We start from the raw sequence: 18367 nt of genomic DNA, 5'->3' as shown, positions 1-18367 counted from the left end.
CCAGTAAAGACCTGGTGGCAGGGGCGGAGGAAGGGTGTGTGTGTGCAGGCTGCCCCAGGTGTCACCACTGAGGGGGGTGACAGAATGCTGGGTGGCACTCACCACGGGGCCTGCAGTGTGCTCGAGCCACACATCTCTCCTGGGTGAGACATGGTGGCTTGGGCCTGTGCAGGCTCCGCGCTACCCAAACGGTCCACCCACTGCCTCCCCCCAGCTGTTGGGCAGCTGAGTGGGAGGAGGCAGGCAGACTCCAGAGGCCTCACAGTGCCTCGCAGCTCGCCCCACCCTTGCCCCACCTCTATGGGTGGCTCACCCCGTCCCTGGCGCGCCGCCCCAGGTGCCCGAGCGGGTTCCTCTGCTGCTGCCTGGTGGAGCTGAGGAAGGTACCACTCTCTTTTGCCTCCTTTTTGGAGCTAATGGTAAGGCTCCCTGGACCTTTCTCCTATGTTTGAATCAAGTTAGCTGCTCAGGTGCCTGGGATGGCACACGTGCCCTGCACCTAGGGGCAGAGCGAGCCACCCATGGGGGCGGGGCGAGCCAGGGCAGGGCGCACTGCGCAAAGCCTCTCCGCTGCCTCCCCCTCAGCTGTAGGGCGGCTGAGGGAGAGGCAGTGGGCAGGCGTAAGCCCCACGCTGCCATTTCAGGCAGCGCGGAGCCTGCAGGCACCCAAGCCACCATGTCACCCCCAGTGTGCTGGCCCTGGGGGTGCCTGGCCCTGAGGACTCTGGGTGGGAAGACCAGGAGAGACGTGTGGCTCGTGCACGCTGCAGGCCCCGTGGTAAGTGCCACGGTCTCCCACGGTGTGGCGCCCAGTGCCAGCCGTGTTTCGTTGCATTTGTTGACTGAACTAAAAAGTTCCGTGAGCCCAATTTTTATTATTATTTTAAAACTCATATTTTTGCCATTTTGCCACCCCCCCCCCTCAGTGATGACACCTGGGGTGCACCATACCCCCTTCCTACGCCAGTGGTTTGAACAGTATGATTAAGAAAGGAGTGGCCTTTCTTTCCCTCTCTGAGCAAGTTGGGTGCTTTCACCTGTACTCATATTGCCAGGCAGCAACTTTACTTGTTGGCTAATGGAGGGATATGGCTTTGATTCTTCTAGCCGTGCTTCCACCAGCAGGAAAATTGGGTCGTGCCAGCAGACTCCTAGCAGCTATCTCTTTGTTGCTATAGATTTGGGATAGCCAATGTGATGCCCTCCATATGTTCTTCGATTCCAGCTCCCTTCAGTCCCAGCCAGCATGACCAATGGTCAGAAACTGTGGGGTGTGTAGTCCAGCAACCTCTGGAGGGCACCACATTGGCTACTTTTGCTGTAAGTAAATAACTAAATTTTTGCAGAACAGCACCTGCTTAGCTGTTGCCTAACATGCAGTTCTAAAAACCATAGGAGCCCTTTAAAAATGGACACACTTGGGTCAGGGTGCAAGACTTGGGGGAGATTAAAAATACTACATAGATTCATTCCCGAAGGAATTCCATAAAGGCACAGTTAAGATTATGCCCAGGTGAAATAGATTTCTATGCTCTGTCATTTTTACCTCTTGGAGGACACTTTGCTAACCCTCTGCAAAGGGCATGATATTTAGAGAGAACAGCAGATAATTAGGGACATTAAGCCCCTGCCCAACTAATTTTGTTCTGAACAGAGAATTAATTTAGTATGTGTGTCAGAGATTCAAGATCTGTATAGCTCAAACAATTTGAGCAAATCGAAAACCAAGCAGCAATGAATTCATCTTAAACATATTTAAGGTCTGTTTGTCCATTTCACTTTACAAAAACACAGTTTATTTATTTCTTTTATCAGAATTTATTGACATTTTCACAAAATAACACAAACCCAACCCACACCTACAAATATCAAAACAAATACAAATACACATAATGTCAGGATTCTTCTTCTTATCTGTATACCTTATTAAAAAAAAAAATTCCTAGTTCCAAATCTTGACGTTTGACTTCCCCCGCCTGTGCACCTTCGGTTTTAAAACAATACACTATTTCCTTAACAACTTTCCTCTATGAAAATTTAACTTTACTTAAAAAAGAAAAAACACCTTTGTCTTATTCTTTGCATTATAACCTAAAACTTAACCAAATATTCTTACAGCTAAGCTTATTTCTTCTATCATTTATCATGCTGCTTTTAACTTAAGCTCAATATCTCCTTACTTATTTAACATAGACTTATAATTAACAAACTTCACACTCCGATTTCGGATACCATGGCAGACCATCTATATTATACATTAATTAGTTCAACCCACTCCCCTTCTGTCCATTATCTTCTCCTGTCCTTCACCGGAACCAGATCTCCAATTATATTCTTCTAAATATCCACAGATCCAGGTTGCAACCACAACAAACCCTGCATCGAGCTCCAAGATGTTCGTCCTCTCCATTCTGAGTTTCTCCGTGCCTTTGTGCCATGCTTCTTCTTCTTGTAGAAATCTTAATTCTATGTCCCTCGACCCCGAGCTGCCACCTCGGAGTCTGGATATTAAAAATCTTTCCGTTCCAGGGCTACTGCCACCCCCTGAAATCGGTCCCTGTTCCATTCGGATTTGCTCAGCCATCTCCAACCATCGTTCCAACACATCTTCCAACTCTTTGCAGAAGTCTGTTTCCATTGAATAAAACTTTCGAAAAGCCTCCTCTGTGGAAAACATATTCTTTCCATTTATAATCGCACTCAAGGCTCTTAGTTTTCGATCAAGCAGTTCCAGTTGAAAGACAGTGAGTTTTTCCTCCTCCTCCCAATCCTTCAATGCCAACGTAAGCGCGAAGCCCAACATCTTCGGGGGGGAGGTGGGTATCAAGTTACGTTTCCTGTCTTTTCCTTCCTTTGTCTCAATTTTTTCCTACGCAAGTCCAAATCGCCGCCATTTCTTCCGATCCCGGAGTATAAAGACCAAAACTTCAAATGGAGATATTTTTTCCTCAGTTAACCCCCAAAAGGAGATCTCAACAGACTCAGTTCTCAAATTCCAAATACTTTCTATTGATTGTTGTAACAGCAGTCACTTAAAGAGTTAATTTCTTTCACCACCCGAAGGGAGAGAGGCGGGCTGCCTTTCTTCTTCTTAATCCCAGAGCTTTCCCGGAATACAAAGAGTCAGTTAATTACTCACAGCTTCTGGTTTCTTAGCAACTCCTTAATGACAGGTAGAACAGAGACGCTCATCACGGACTTTGCCGCCGCATGTAAACATCCCGGTTGGGGCATTTCCCCTAAAGCCCGACTCCGTGGTCCCTTCACCCCCATTCCCCCTTTACAGGGGGAGCGGGGGAAGGGTTCGGAGCGCAACGGGCACAGCCGGGGAGCCCAGGGCACGGGACGCTCTTCCCGTGCCCCCACCGAAGCCCCGCTATGCGGCTGCAGGGCTCCTAACCCCCGGAATGAGCTGGGTGCTTCGCAGCCGAAGCAACCCAGGACCGTCCATAATGGCGCCAGCCGCCGGAAGTCCAAAAACACAGTTTAGCAGGGGTATCTGCTACCTCGCTAAATGAGAAAATATAGATAGGCATCAGGAATGGCACAGTATAGTGCTAGAAAGAGAATTCACAAACATGCGATCCCAAGGCCAATGAAAGATTTGAAACGAGGGCCCAGTGTCACCAAAGAGCAAGAGAGTTAGATGCTTTCAGTGACCTCAATAAAGTGTGTTAATTAAAAAGCTTATTTGAACAGTGGCAGGAGTTTGTTAGCTATGAAAAACACCCAGCTGAGATGGTTTCTGTTGATTATATTTTGTTTCGTCTTCAAGAGTAATCATGGAGCTGCAACCGCCCAGCCACTTCTGAGGGAAATAGAAGGCCCAATTCTCCCCTTTGTTGGAATATTGTAAATCAGGAATAATGCAGTTTAAGCAACAGGTGAAGAGTCTCATGAAAGAAACTTCAGGACTCTTTTCTAAACATATTATTTACCTTTGCTTTGCTACAGCACACTTAGCACCTGTGCATTCTTTTTAAAGATGTAGGTTCACATGAGGTTATTATATTATACTACCATTTAAAGCAGAGGCAGGGAATCTTTTTGAATCTGAGGGCCACATGCCCTTCTAGGGGCCACATACCGGTGTGGGGTGGGCCTAGATGCAAAAGTAGGCATAGCAATGGAAGTGACATCTGAGCTATTCAGAAGTCAGGTTCCTACACACACACACACAAACAACCCATTCTCCTCTCAGGCAAGCAAGAGGCATTCACAGTTCAAGCACCCATTCCAGCCAGGCAAACACACTCAAGGAGAGTCCAGAAGACTAGAGAGGCCACCTGAGTCAGAAAAGGCCATGCAGGTTCTTGGTTGGTGCCTGGACACAGTTGTGGGCTTGGTGAGGGCCAATAAGCCGAGGATAAGTTCTGTTAAATGACAGGTTCTGTGGTTGGGTATTTCCCAGATCTCAGAACTGGGTAGGTTGCTCATTCCGGATGGGGTTGCACTCCCTCTACAGAAATGAAGGCATAGTATGCGAGCTTCTGGATCCAGGACCTCCAACTGTTGTCGAAGGAGCACCTATTGCCCTTTTTGGTTGGTATGCCAACTATGGCCGTTCTTGGACAGGAAGTGTCTGTGTAGTCAAGACTGGACTACCACAATGTATTCTATTTTAGGCTGCCTTGGAGGCTGCCCAGAAGCTGGAACTCTTGCAGAATTGTTGTGGTATTTGTGTTTGGTGGGACAGCTGCTGGAATCATATTAGGCCTGTGTTGAAAGAACGGGACAGGTTGCCTATTTGCTACTATGCCAGATTTACATATTTATATACAAATCCCAAAACATCTTGGGACCTAGATACAGCACATCCCATACAGACCTGCCCATGCTTTAGGATCTGCTGGAGATGTTCTCTTCTGAAATTCGGTATGTTACTATGGGAAAGAGGGCATTCTAAGTTCAAATGCCCTAATAATAGAATTACCTCCCCTGTCAACGAAATCAGGTATCAATGATTAAGTGTTTTCAGTACTGGTTAAAGACCCACCTGTTCAGCCAACCTTTGGATGAGTTGTGTTAGTGCTAATTTGCTCTGATGAGTTTTGCGGTTTTAACTCCTGTTTACTTTTAGGGTTTATTATGTTTATGCTTCAAAGAAGTAATGTTGTAACCTGATCTGGAATGCCTTTTTGCTGATAGTAGTAGTAGTAGTAGTAGTAGTAGTAGTAGTAGTAGTAATAATAATATTTATACCCCGCCCATCTGGCTGTCTTTCCCCAGCCACTCTGGGCAACTTAACAGCACATAAAAAAATGTAAAACATTAGGCATTAATGTTGCCTTTAGATGTCTTTTAAAAGTCAAACAGTTGTTTATGGTGATGAAGAATGGGGCTGTCAATATTTTAAATACATAAATAAAAAGTTCAAATATTGAGCAGCATGGTACACTCCAAAGATGAAAGGATTTGCTGCCACTAAATAAATAACCTTGTCTGTCACCACTATCTTACTAAAATCTGATTAAATTCTATTCTCAGAGGATAAAAGACTTATAATGGCCCATTTAAAATCTGAAAGATTTTTATCACTAAGTGTGACAAAAAAATATTTAAAGTAATTCTTTCTAAAATGCATGGAAGTGTATTTACATTTGTCTAACCAAGATTTATATGTTCTGCCTGGAAGCCTAGAAGGCATATGTTCATAATCGCTCCTTCAGATTCTGCTGGAAGCAAGCCGTATAAATGTCCATATAGAATACGCAAGTCAAGGCCATAGCTTAATACTGCCACACAACAATCTTAAGAGCAGCCTGGGGTTTTATAAGAAATTCTGAAAAAGGTAATAAAAAAAAGAACCTAGTGTGGCTTTGATTCCCTCATGAAATGTATTTCTACTTCAGTTCCCCCAGAACCAAAGAACTTGTCCTCTAGATCTGTGCTGAAATGTGTCACATTCAGTTCTACACATGAATATTTTGAGCCTATGTGCAGCATGGAGTCTTTAGGGGATCAGCACTGAATTGCTCCAGCACATGCATAGAAATGAGAGGTGGACAGAACACTCAGTTTTGCATGTATGCAGGCATTAGTCCAGTCTGGTCCCATTTCTGTTTTTAATCTGTGGTTTGATGCACAAACATTTCCAATTAAATATTTCAAATATGTACATTAAGGTGGAGAGCCTATATGCATCGACATGGGAGTAAATCCAACTGAGCTCAGTGGGACTAACGTTTAAGCCAGTGGTGGCCAAACTTGGCCCTCCAGCTGTTTGGGACAACAATTCCCATCATCCCTCACCGCTGGTCCTGTTAGCTAGGGATGATGGGAGTTGTAGTCCCAAAACAGCTGGAGGGCCAAGTTTGGCCATCACTGGTCTAAGCAAATATTCATAGGATTGCACTGTAAATGCATTTCTTCTTTAGAAAAAGCATTTCTGATCATAATTATTTCTAAAATATGTATTTTTAACTGATTTCGCTACTTTTTGAGTAGCATCTTTGGAAGTTAAATGTTGGTCTAAGCTACAGCAGAGAAGGACTGGGTTAAACCCCCTCCTTGCCCACTTGCTATCATTTTGATAATTATCATCCCTAACCTGCCCCGCACCCGTGTTTAAAAACACACAAAAATTAACTATGTAAATGCATTGAACATCATTTGGCCCTTTGACTAAAACAAAAGATGGAGACAGGATTAACTGTTGTTTATAGAGCACAACTTTATATTGAACACGCTAAGTGTCTTGGCCAAACTGCTATCCAGTTGTTCTGTCTGAGGTTCTTAAAATAAAATGCCACGCTGCAGCAAAGCTGAGGAAGAGCCATTCGAGATATAAATGTAATCAATTGGGCTGATGGCAAGCCAAGCAATGATATATGTGTGTAAAATCTACTAGTAGGGCAGTTCAGGAGGGCTTGTTCCTGTTGACGGGGTTTGCCAGTTTGAGTGGGAAAAGCTCTTTTCTTCGAATCTTGGCTTGCAATTGCTCTTCCATGAGCATGAAACTTTCATGTGACAACTGCAATCCCTGTACAAAAAACCTAACAGTGTGAATTGGCTCGGATTCTTCTCCGTGGGAAGGATCAACCCCTTGTTTGGAGCTGCAACCCTGACATTCCTATTGTCTCACTGTGATATTGTCACATGTCTGTAGGTAACAATATAGCCTACTTGAGGCAACACACCACAGGATCTCGAACCTGAAAGCCTACTTCCAACTTCTCTGTAGTTTCTACAAATGTGTTGCTTTTCTTATGCCTGCAGAGCTCTAGATAATTTTTTTCCACCAGTTTTCATATTTTTATTTCTCTTTAACCTGACACTGGCTTGAACTGTCAAGAATTAGTTGTCTTTTGAGGTCCAGGGGGCTCCCACAGGACTATTCCATGAAGAGTAGAAAGCAGTTTGAAGGTGACCTTTGGGCCCTGTCTTCATTTTTCTGCTTGTTAGCACGTAGTGCCAAGATTTTGATGTTAGAAGCCTCTGTTGTAGCAGATATATTTTTGTGGCAGGTTTTTCCCCCCTTCCATTTTCTCTTCAGAATATTGCACTCTGTTTCGCCCACCCTAAGAAGTGGAGAAGCATTCAGCACACAACTTGATTATTTATCTCAGCTGTGTTATTAAAAGGATGGGCCTCGTTCTTACAGGACTCAACTGTCAACTAAAAACCTTCTGGTTTCAGCCTCTGTAAACCTAACCCCAAACTCCCCTGCACCTTTTTCTTGGTGGAGCTTAAGAAAAGGCTGAAAGCCAAACAGCAGGGTAGCTGGATATGTGCAGTCATACCCAGGCTGGGCACAGCAATCCCTTTTGATGGGGGCTCTCTGATATGTATTTCCATATTCAAGGCCTCGTTCTCAGTGAGGTGACAAATCTTTCATGGAGGTGACATATCTTTGCGCAGACTTTGCCCCTACCTTTATAAATTCCTGTTTTTATCCTTCTGCTTTTATAATGCTGTTCTGCTGTTTTTATTAAATCACTGGATTGTTTTTTTATTTATTTTTGTACACCTTATTTTTGAATATTAAGCATTTTAAATATAAACAAAACTCTTTCCTGGGGTATGGAAATATGGACTCGCACAGAGTGCACCCATCTCCCTTTATATATATTTACAGTGGTACCTCGGAAGTTGGACAGAATCCGTCCATTCTGGAAATCCGTTCGACTTCCAAAACATTCAGAAACCAAGGCATGGCTTCCAATTGGCTGCAGGACAGCAATCGGAAGCCACGTCAGATGTTCGGGTTCCAAAGAACGTTCGCAAACCAGAACACTCACTTCTGGGTTTGCGGTATTCGGGAGCCAAAACGTTCGAGTCGCAAGGTGTTCATCAACCAACAATGTAAGAGTCAATGACTCTGTTCTACCCTTCTTCCTGATTTACTAGGTTCTATGTGTACACCTTTCCCTTCAGGTTTAAAGGTAAAGGTAAAGGGACCCCTGACCATCAGGTCCAGTCGTGTCCGACTCTGGGGTTGCAGCGCTCATCTCGCTCTATAGGCCAAGGGAGCCAGCGTTTGTCCACAGACAGCTTCTGGGTCATGTGGCCAGCATGACAAAGCCGCTTCTGGTGAACCAGAGCAGCGCATGGAAACACCGTTTACCTTCCCGCTGGAGCAGTCCCTATTTATCTACTTGCACTTTGGCATGCTTTCGAACTGCTAGGTGGTCAGGAGCTGGGACCGAGCAATGGGAGCTCACCCCGTGGCAGGGATTCGAACCGCCGGCCTTCTGATCAGCAAGCCCTAGGCTCTGTGGTTTAACCCACAGCGCCACCTGGGTCCCTCCCTTCAGGTTTACCACTTTTTTAAAAAGAAAAAAACTAGGCGCAATTTGGGACAAAGGTATGATCCTCATATCTTTTAAATAAGAAGTGTTTCCTTACCCTGCTTAACGGTAAAGATATCAGTGGTCAAAGCCAACAGCATATAAATCACTTGACATGGTAGCTGACACCAGAGCCTTTCATGTACACAACATAATGTATCAAAATGTTGATCGGGCAGCTTTCTTTTCATCACAGCCTGGCCTTTTCTCCCTTTGACTATTTGTAAAGGAAGGTGCTTGATATACATAAAGGTACTTTGGCTTATAAACACTGTCTGATAATGAACCTACTACCCACAGACCAACAAGGTGGTTGAGATCATTTCAGCTGAGAAAAAAATAAATCTAAGATTGCAATCAAGATGCCATCTGAAAAGCTTCCCCTGAAAGCCTCACCAGACACACAGTTCATATCAATGAGGCCGAAATCATTTTAAGAGCGAAGTATGGTGAAAAGTGGGATATGGTGTTTCTTTAAAAACTAACAAACAATGCACATTTAAAAAAATCTGTATAAGGCAGGCAACCACATCTTCAGCAGGTATCGAACCTTCCTTTCTGGTTTTCTGCATGGCTTCCTTATAAAGCTCAAAGGAAACCATTGTTAGCTTTTTCTGTCAACTTGCTGTATGGAATCAACAGCAGGCAATGGAGCGTAGATATTTTATGTCTCTGAACAAATTTGCACTGGAAATATTGTAGTCTTCTCTGGAATAGTTTTGGATTATTAAATAACTGGAAATAAATGAAAATTTTCATGTTGTTTGCTTAGCAACCCCAGCGTTGGACTACTGTACATCATACAAACTGAACTATCTCAAGAAAAGAAATATTTTGTAATACACTGTTGTGTGTATACTTCTCCCCCTTCAAACCATATACCTAAAAAATTAAAAAAATGCTTTTCCATAGCAATACTTCATAAGTGATACAAGCTTCAACATGGTATTATGCATAGTACATATGCACCCAATATACACTTTTTGAATTTGAAATGCATATAGAGAGAGATGAGAAAGATTTTCCTTTATCTCAGCTTTACTGTATTTTACTGATTTATAGTTTTACTTCAGGCATCTTTTAAAAAAATGCATGTGATATAACAAAATGAAACGCCTTTAAATCCGACTGATTTCAGGGTTCTGAATGATTAAGGCTGTAATCCTATGCACACTTTCCTGGAAGGAAGCCCTCATGGCATAATAGAACTTATTGCATTGCATATGTCTGCTATTGAAATCAGCAGGGCTCGAAAGTGTTGCATTTTTGGCTAGATCATACCAAAGCAAACATTAATTATTAGGGGTGTACAATGTCCATAATAGTTTGTTCAGACCATGATTCAGGACTCTGGAAAACAGCGCACCTCCATCCAAAGAACCTAGTAGGCCAATTTGACTTGGGATCCATCTGATCTGCTGTATCCCCTCCTCATAACTAAAAAAAAAAAAAAAAACTTGACTAGGACTCTCCCCCCCCCCTTTGACAGAAGTGGATTAAATTTGTGGGCACAGTAGTCACTTCAGGGAAGATAAAGTTTGCCAGGTTACAGGCAAATAAGTCCAGAGGTATTTGTTCTGAGCACTTTTGTTTTGTTTTTAAAAGGAAATGTCTTTTTATTACTATTATCATTATTTTGGAGCAGAAGTGGATGAAATTGTAGACAAGTGCATCCCTTCTCAGAGCATGGATCCTGTTAAATTCCAGGTTATCTGCAGTGGTTTTCCTGCAAGGGCAACCTTATAGTTTTCATGAAAAAATATAATAATCTCTCTCTCTCTCTCTCTCTCTTTCTCAAGGCAAATTGTTCTGAAAATTGCAGACAAGTGAGAAATGCCGGTGGACGGGAAACTTGCCAAATTGGAGACGAATAAATCTAGGGGCTTCTGAACCAGGTACAATTAAAGTTGATTTTAAGGAAAAGTAAAACAATAAGGGTTCTGTTTTCAAAGTAAAACCATCCCCTCTGATTATCAGCTCAGCTTTCTTCCCACACTAGTGTTTCTTCTCTCTTCCTCTATCACCCCACCCTGGTGTTCTCCATAAGAAATTTTATTTTGCTTTACCAGATGATGTCTGCACCCCACTTCAGCGGGGTGCACCCCACTTCAGCGTGGGATTTGTCTTTTACAGTAACACCCCCTCAAAAAAAACCTACCAACTCCAATTAAAACCAACATAGTAATATATACCGGTAAATGAACATAGTTGTAAAAAAAAAACCCCACTTAATATATTTTCTAATAAGTACCATATTTTTCTGTGCATTGGACGAGGTTTTTGGACACAAAAATCATGTCAAAAAACTGGGGCCGTCCAATACATGGATAGTGGCTTGGGGAGGGATGTCGCTGCATGCAGGGAGCGATCTGGGGGCACTAGCTGGCAGTGCACAGCTTCCCCCATGCCGCTGTGCGTGGGAAGCACTCCCTGGATCGTTTCCCGCACGCAGTGGCATGGGGGAAGGTGCCCTCCAGCCAACTGGCTGGCTGGCTGGAGCGCAACTTCCCTCAATGCTGCTGCACGAGGGAAACACTCCCTACAAGCGTTCAGAAAATGATCTAGGGAGTGTTTCCTGCCCACTGCTGTGTGGGGGGAGAAGCTCAACAACTTTGGGCCATTTCCCCTCATTTCCTTAAAATTGAGTCTCCCAAAATAGGGGGGTCTTATACATGAGGGCATCTAATAGACGGGAAAGTACGGTATTACTATCTTAGGCTACAGTCCTAGCTTTGCTCCATTTGTCTCCTATGAGATTTCTGATCAGTATCACAACTTCATTTATCACTGCTGCTGGGGTTGCAGTTTCAATCAGTGCTTCTTTTTGTGAGCTGACAAACAGATTTAATGACAAGGTGAAAATTCTGTTGATCAGCAGGAAAGCTAATCCTGGATCAGTGACACAGCCTGTTTGGGATGGGGTGGTGTTCTCTCTGAACAGCCAGGAATGCTCTTGGACCCTGCTTTGATCCTGGATGGTTAGGTCCTGTGGTTAAGAACGTCTCTGCTGTTCTTCAAGCTAGTGTTCTTTGACCATTCCTGAAGAAGAAAGGTTTGGTCAACATCACACATGCCTTGATCACATCCCCTTTAGGTGACTGCAAGAAACTTTGTGTGCTGCTATCTGTGAAAAGTGCTTGGAATGAAGCTGGTGGAGCAAACTACTCATGGGCATCTATTATAGCAGGGATGTCCAGCTTCCAAGAGACTGCGATCTACTCCCACTGCCCCCCACTTTTTTGGCCAATCAATGGGACAACCCACAACTGACCGACAGATTGCGATCGACCGGTTGGACAGGCCTGTATTATAGCATGTGATTCTATTGTTATTCATTCTGCCTCAATCTGTTTCTGGGCTCAAATCAAAGACTCTCTCCTTCAAAGCCCTAAACAGTTCGGGCTTGGATACTTAAAGGACTGCCTGCTGCCCCATGTTCCTGCCTGCTGTTTCAGGTTTCCCAGGGGAGTCCTGTTCCACATTCCATCATCATCATCATCATCTGAAGTATGACTGGCATAGGATTTCTTCTTATTTTCAAGGTTTGGAATTGTCTCCCATGGGACACCCACCTAGACTGTTCCCTTTTCTTTCCAAAGACTTGTAATGAACATTTTATTCAGGCGAGGCTTCCATTTGGAGTCATTTGTTCTTGTTTGCCAGTTAGAAATTTGTATCTGGCTCCCTTTGGTATCTTGCTCTGCCCGGCTGGTGTTCTTATTTTATATAATATGAGGAAATCCATATTTTTATGTATTTTATTAGGCCAACCAGAATATCACAAAACAGTGTACAAGCTTTTGCATTTCAAAAGCTTGCATAGTATTTTGTGATATTTTGCTTGGCCTTATAAAGGTATTGCCCTACTTTGGTTTATCTTTTTTCCCTCATGAGGGTGTGTGTGTGTGTGTGTGTGTGTGTTGTTTCATTATACTTTGCTATTTTATCATTCACTGCTTCAGGGGCTTTGCTTAAATGATGCAAAAATAAATTAACTATAACAACAACAAATATGAGAATGATCTGAGTACAAAATACCCATGTCTTGGATCATTTGGCAAGTAGAGATCTCTTAATTGAAAAGTAAGCAGAGAGGCTTCATACATGTGATATAATTTCTGAGGTATATTACCTCAAGGCATGGGGAAGAACATGGCATCCTGAGGCTTTTTTGTTGTTGTTACACTCTGGGCTTATTGACCTGTACTGTTTACCTCAAAGCCATAATATTTGATTTTGCATAATTTGTAATAGTATTACAGCTTTGGAATGCTCTTTGTTTGAAATGAGCAAGTTACAGGGCTTTACACATGCCACCTGTTAAATTGTAGATGTAGTGAAAGGTGATATCAAACAGACTTTTAGCGGACAACAGAATTTAACATTATTTTTGCAGAGAAGGAAGGCTCCATCAATCTTTCAAAAATGCCTACAAGTTCATGTTACAACAAGATTGCTTTGGATCTCAGAACACTATGGTATTATACAGTGCAGAGTTGGGAAACCTGTGGCCTGTGTTGAACTACACCTCTTGTTAACTCTAGACCACATGCCGAATGGTCAAGGATGATGGGAGTTGTAGTCTAACAACATTTGGAGACCACCGGTTCCCCATCCCTAATATAGTGTAATATCATACTGCATGCAGGAAGCATAGTTTCAAGTGGACACCAGAAAAGGAACCCATGGCCCATGTGAATTACATCATAATATACTGGTCACAAATCCCCTTTCTAAAACTAAGCAGTCTGAACTAAAATGGAGAACAAGAACCAGCAAGTCTCTGAAATAGGCGATTTCTGTATAGAGGTTCTATAGAGAGAGTTAGCTAGTTCTATAGGTGGTGAATGAACAAGAAATGCATTTCCACTCATTCCCCAAGCTTATGGAAGAGAAGTGCTGGCCAGTCAAGAAAAGTATAATGGAAAGTAGAGAAAAAAGTTAATCTTGGGAGCAGGAAAATATATTCATTGAAAGGAAAATAAGATTTTAAAAAATGTTTTCTAGTTTTCAGAATGCACAAGTTGTGCTTTTTCAATAGCTGCAACGCTTCTGACTGGGTCGCAACTTTACAGCTATGATCAGTTTGATTGCCATTGCATTTTACAGACTGAAAGGCATATGTGCTCTGCTAAGAGGGACGAAACAAAACAATAAATCACAGTATTTTCAGGTTAACTATAATGTACTTTATGATGAAAAATGGTTTTGTAGCCCTAACTGTAACAAATTTTCATTCTGCCTTATTGATCTCAAAGCATAATGTTTAGCAGCTTCTGTAATGGAGAAGAAAAAGGGACAGGGATTCTTATTCTGTTATAATCTGGAATTCATCAGCATCTTTTCCTGTAACTTCTTCAGTCTAGGGCTTGTATTCAGAACCCGTCAGGCCAGGAGAAGCTATTTAAAAATCAAAGAGAGAGTGAATCAGTTAATGCCGAAAGTACAATTTTAAAGACGCTCTCAACTCCAGCAATCTACTCTTTTTTCAAGGACTCTTTCAGCCACCATATGGCATATAAATTTCCACAAAACATCACTGTAAGAGCCTGTGTGCCCAGTGCCAGATTTACATATAAGCTAAACAAGCTATAACTTAGGGCCTCACTCTCTTGGGCCCCCCAAAAAAAATTTAAAGGAAAAAAACTGGATGTACATTTCCAAAATATAAGATAATTTTTTAAAAAAATAAAACCTACATATAGCAACAGTGTTTTGAGTTGGATAGGCTCCTATGATGGAAGTAATGGGCCCTGCCTGCTAGCCTGCTCCCTAAAATATCACTGGTTTGCTCATTTCTATATATAGGGTGCCTACATTCTGCATGGACTGATTACATGGCAACTTATGCAAATAGCTTTAGATACCTATTAGGTCCATAAATTACCATATAGCATATATTCAACACAAAAAACAGCAGCGATTTCTTGTTGACAAAGGACAGCTGGACATATAAAAGGCCCCATTACCTTCAGTAGCTTAGGGCCTCATCAAACCTAAATCCAGCCCTGTGTGTGCCATACCTTCATACAAACTGTTCATGTCTTTATCCTTGAAGAACAAAAAGCTGGGGAAGTGAGTGTGATGGCTCGTTCATTACATGGTGCCAGCAGCAAGAACGGATGATGTTCACGTGCGTATGACACTTTGCTAATGGCACAATAGGAAGTCTGTTTCTGACGCTTCTGTATGTTGACCACTGGCATGCGGTGAAATTCTTCATAGGGGAATAGTTAGGGCCAGAGGTGCCAGCTTGCAAGGGCGAGGGGTGTGGGGGAAGTGACATTGCAACAGCCTGACAATGCACTCATGAGCATAGTGCCCGCTCCCTGAGCTGGGCAGAAGCTTCCCAGGCTTTGGGAAGCAGGCACCAGGGGAACTTTTAGGGGACTAGCCTAGTCCCCCTCATCCACTGACCACACACCACTAGTTTTGACTGTGGGTGGGACCAAATCCAGAAGTGGCTGTGTACAGGTCACCCCATCTCTCTCCTCTCCCTTTTCTCTTTCTGACTCCCGGTTATCCCCTTTCCACCTCTGTCCCGCTTTTTTCCTGCCCAGTGATGGATGGATAGATCACTCTTGCCTGTATGGATTACTTGTAGATGGCTTTTAAAAATTGGGACAAAGGTTGCCTATCCCCGAATTAAAAAGTTATGGTCCGATTTATAGCTAAATAGCTAATCCCTGTTTGAGTGAAACCAGGCAAATAGTAAATTTTTGCGATCAGATGTCAACCTGTGTTGTTGTTTTGTTTTTGTTTTTAAAAAAGATGCTAACATTTCATTTGACTTACTGGGTTTTGATTTGATTTGCCGTGCAGCAGCTCAATATGGCCAGTTCACCCCACACTAATTTTATACTATTTATTCTTTCATCTGTTTTTGGTGGGACGGCAGCAGCCAATAGTGGGCTGTAAATTCAGATCATTCTGCACAACTCGGTCATCTGGCTATCAATATCATGCTTTGTCCACTGGGGTAAATAAAGTGATCCTAATTTCCCATTATTCATATAAAAACAAAGTGTTGTCACCGCCGTCCTTCAACTTGCTGGATATTTAGGGAGACGGTAGCAATGAACTGAAAATGTTTTAATTACTTCTGCTGTCACTTGACAAAACTGATTCTTATCAAGGGAAATTAAGGTCTCCAAAAAGCAGTGCAGGAAAAGAGGAACTGGTGAGGTTACATGCACTCTGTATCGCGGAGGAAGGAGCACTTGACTTATCCAGAAAAGTGAAATGGGTGGAGGAGGGAGGAAGTCATTACGATCCTTTAATAACGGATTGTGTATGCATATATCCGGCAGATTGCCTGCTTGATTGACGCCACACAAGTGAGACAATCCCATTTCAGTCTTTTTCTTACCTAATTATAGGATATCTGAGTATCAACCCACCAACTCAAATCAAATCATCATTACATCCTAGAATTCATTATGCCACTCAAGTCAGCAACAAAAGAAGCCACAGAGGAACTGAGTTTCAAGTTCATTTTAAAAGCATTAGCCTGGGCTAAAGTAATTTAGATAGCTCCTTCAGGCTTAGGACCCAAATTCATGAAAATAAATCCCACCACCAGATCTCGATAAAGAAGTATTTAGCAATTACAAAGGGAGTATGTATGAAGGAGGTAGAGAGGGAGAGAGAGAGAAACCAAATTTATTAAGACTAGTTCTTCTCTGAGTGCATAAGGGACGCTCAGATTTGCCATAAAGCTGCTCTAAAGGATTCACAACATCAGCAGCACACTCAGCATCTGAATCAGAGATGGAGGACCTGTGGAACTGTATAGATTATTGGCTCCACCTGCATGACCAGTGGTCAGGAATGATGGGAGCTTTAGCCCAACAGCCTCTGGATAGCCACCATTTCCCCTGCCCGATCAAAATACTGTAGGCTACAAATTAAAGAGAACAATTCAGCTAGAAACATATCATAGTTATATAATGAGATGAGAACACATCTTTAACTATAACCCAGTCCCTTTTAACTATAGGCATTGGGTTGTGAGTCGAGGCCCCACTCCCCGCTTGGTGATGAAATAAGACACATGGACACAAGTATTTAGGTTAATGGGCTAAAAAAAAAAGGCCACAACTTTATTGGTTACAGAATGTGAGTGGTATTGGCTTAGGCAGTGGATCTGAACAGACTATACTTGACTCCTGCCCGCTCAGCAGGAACATCTGAATTCAAAGGGTAATGAGCAAAAATATGGATTCCAAGATTATGTGTGTTTGTGGGAGGGGGGAACTAGTTGGGGGGAGGACAGACCAAATCTGCTTCCTGAAGCAGGTGCTTCACTCTGCCTAATGGGAGGGCTGGTCCTGCTGATAAGTGGCAATGCTAGTGGCAGATTCCACAAACAACAAGAACCATGTCACTTCCGGTTCACACTGGTGGTTCATTTTCCAGCAGCTCTGTGAGGTGAATTTGTTTTCCTTGAGCAATGAATGTATGCGTGTGGAATAAGAAGACAAAGCATCAATGCAGCTTAGGAGCATTGGAAGCTGCCTCATAGTGAATGAGACATTGATCCACCCAGCTTAGCATTGTCTGCATTGATCAGCAGGGACTCTACAGGGTTTCAACCCCACTGAGAGATGCCAAGGATTGAATTACAGAATTGTTGAGTTGGAAGGGACCCCCAAGAACTTGTGACCTTTTGCATGAAAAGCTACCCCCCCACACACACACACTGAGCTTGAACCACACCTTTCTGCACACGAACATCAGCCAAGGTCCTAGTTTTGATTACTTCAGAAACTTCTGTAGAAATGGTGGAATCTCTTCATCCCTTTGGAAGTGCATTAGGGTTCACTCTGATTCTAACACCCCAGTTTCTACAAACTATATTAATCTCTTGTGGTGTTGGTTTGGTGCAGGAAAGGAGAGATTGCAAAATTCTCTGGTGTTTTTACTTTGAAGTGGAAGGAAGTAGCTGATAAGATAGTGTGTTAAACACACACACACACACACACACACACACACACACACACACACACAATTGAATAAGTGTTTTGTTAAGAGAGAGCACACCTTCAGTAACACAGAAATGCTCTACTATAGAATAAAAATAAAAATACTATACTATTTTCATATCAACAGAGTTGTGACAGATCACCTCTCATTTCAGGCTTCTAAAGGACATTTTCTTTGGCAAGCTTGTACTCAGTGACATCAACAACAACTGTAAAGCCAGCTTTCCCCCCCCCCCAAGCTCTTTGTCCCCCCCCACTCCACCCTCCTATGCTCATCACCACTATACTTGAAGATCTGTAGCTTTCTTTCCAAAGTAGCAAGGACGTTGTGGCATTGGCTACTCCTCCCAGTTTGGAGCCATCTGCAAATGGGATGAACACCCCCTCAATACCTTCATTCAAGTTGTTTATAAAGATGCTGAACAACAGCAGGCATAGGACAGAACCCTGTGGCACCCCACTTTTTTCCAGGATGACAAGAAACCCTTTCTGAGCACTCTTTTTTAGGTTCAGTCAGTCAGTTTTTGAGAAACCTATGCTGGGTTTTAGTGATCACAGCATCCTTTTCTAAGTGTGTACAGACCCACTGTTTAA

The sequence above is a fragment of the Lacerta agilis genome, chromosome 9 (genome assembly GCF_009819535.1).
Source record: "Lacerta agilis isolate rLacAgi1 chromosome 9, rLacAgi1.pri, whole genome shotgun sequence".
Lineage (NCBI taxonomy): Eukaryota > Metazoa > Chordata > Lepidosauria > Squamata > Lacertidae > Lacerta > Lacerta agilis.
This window is presented reverse-complemented; position numbering follows the sequence as displayed.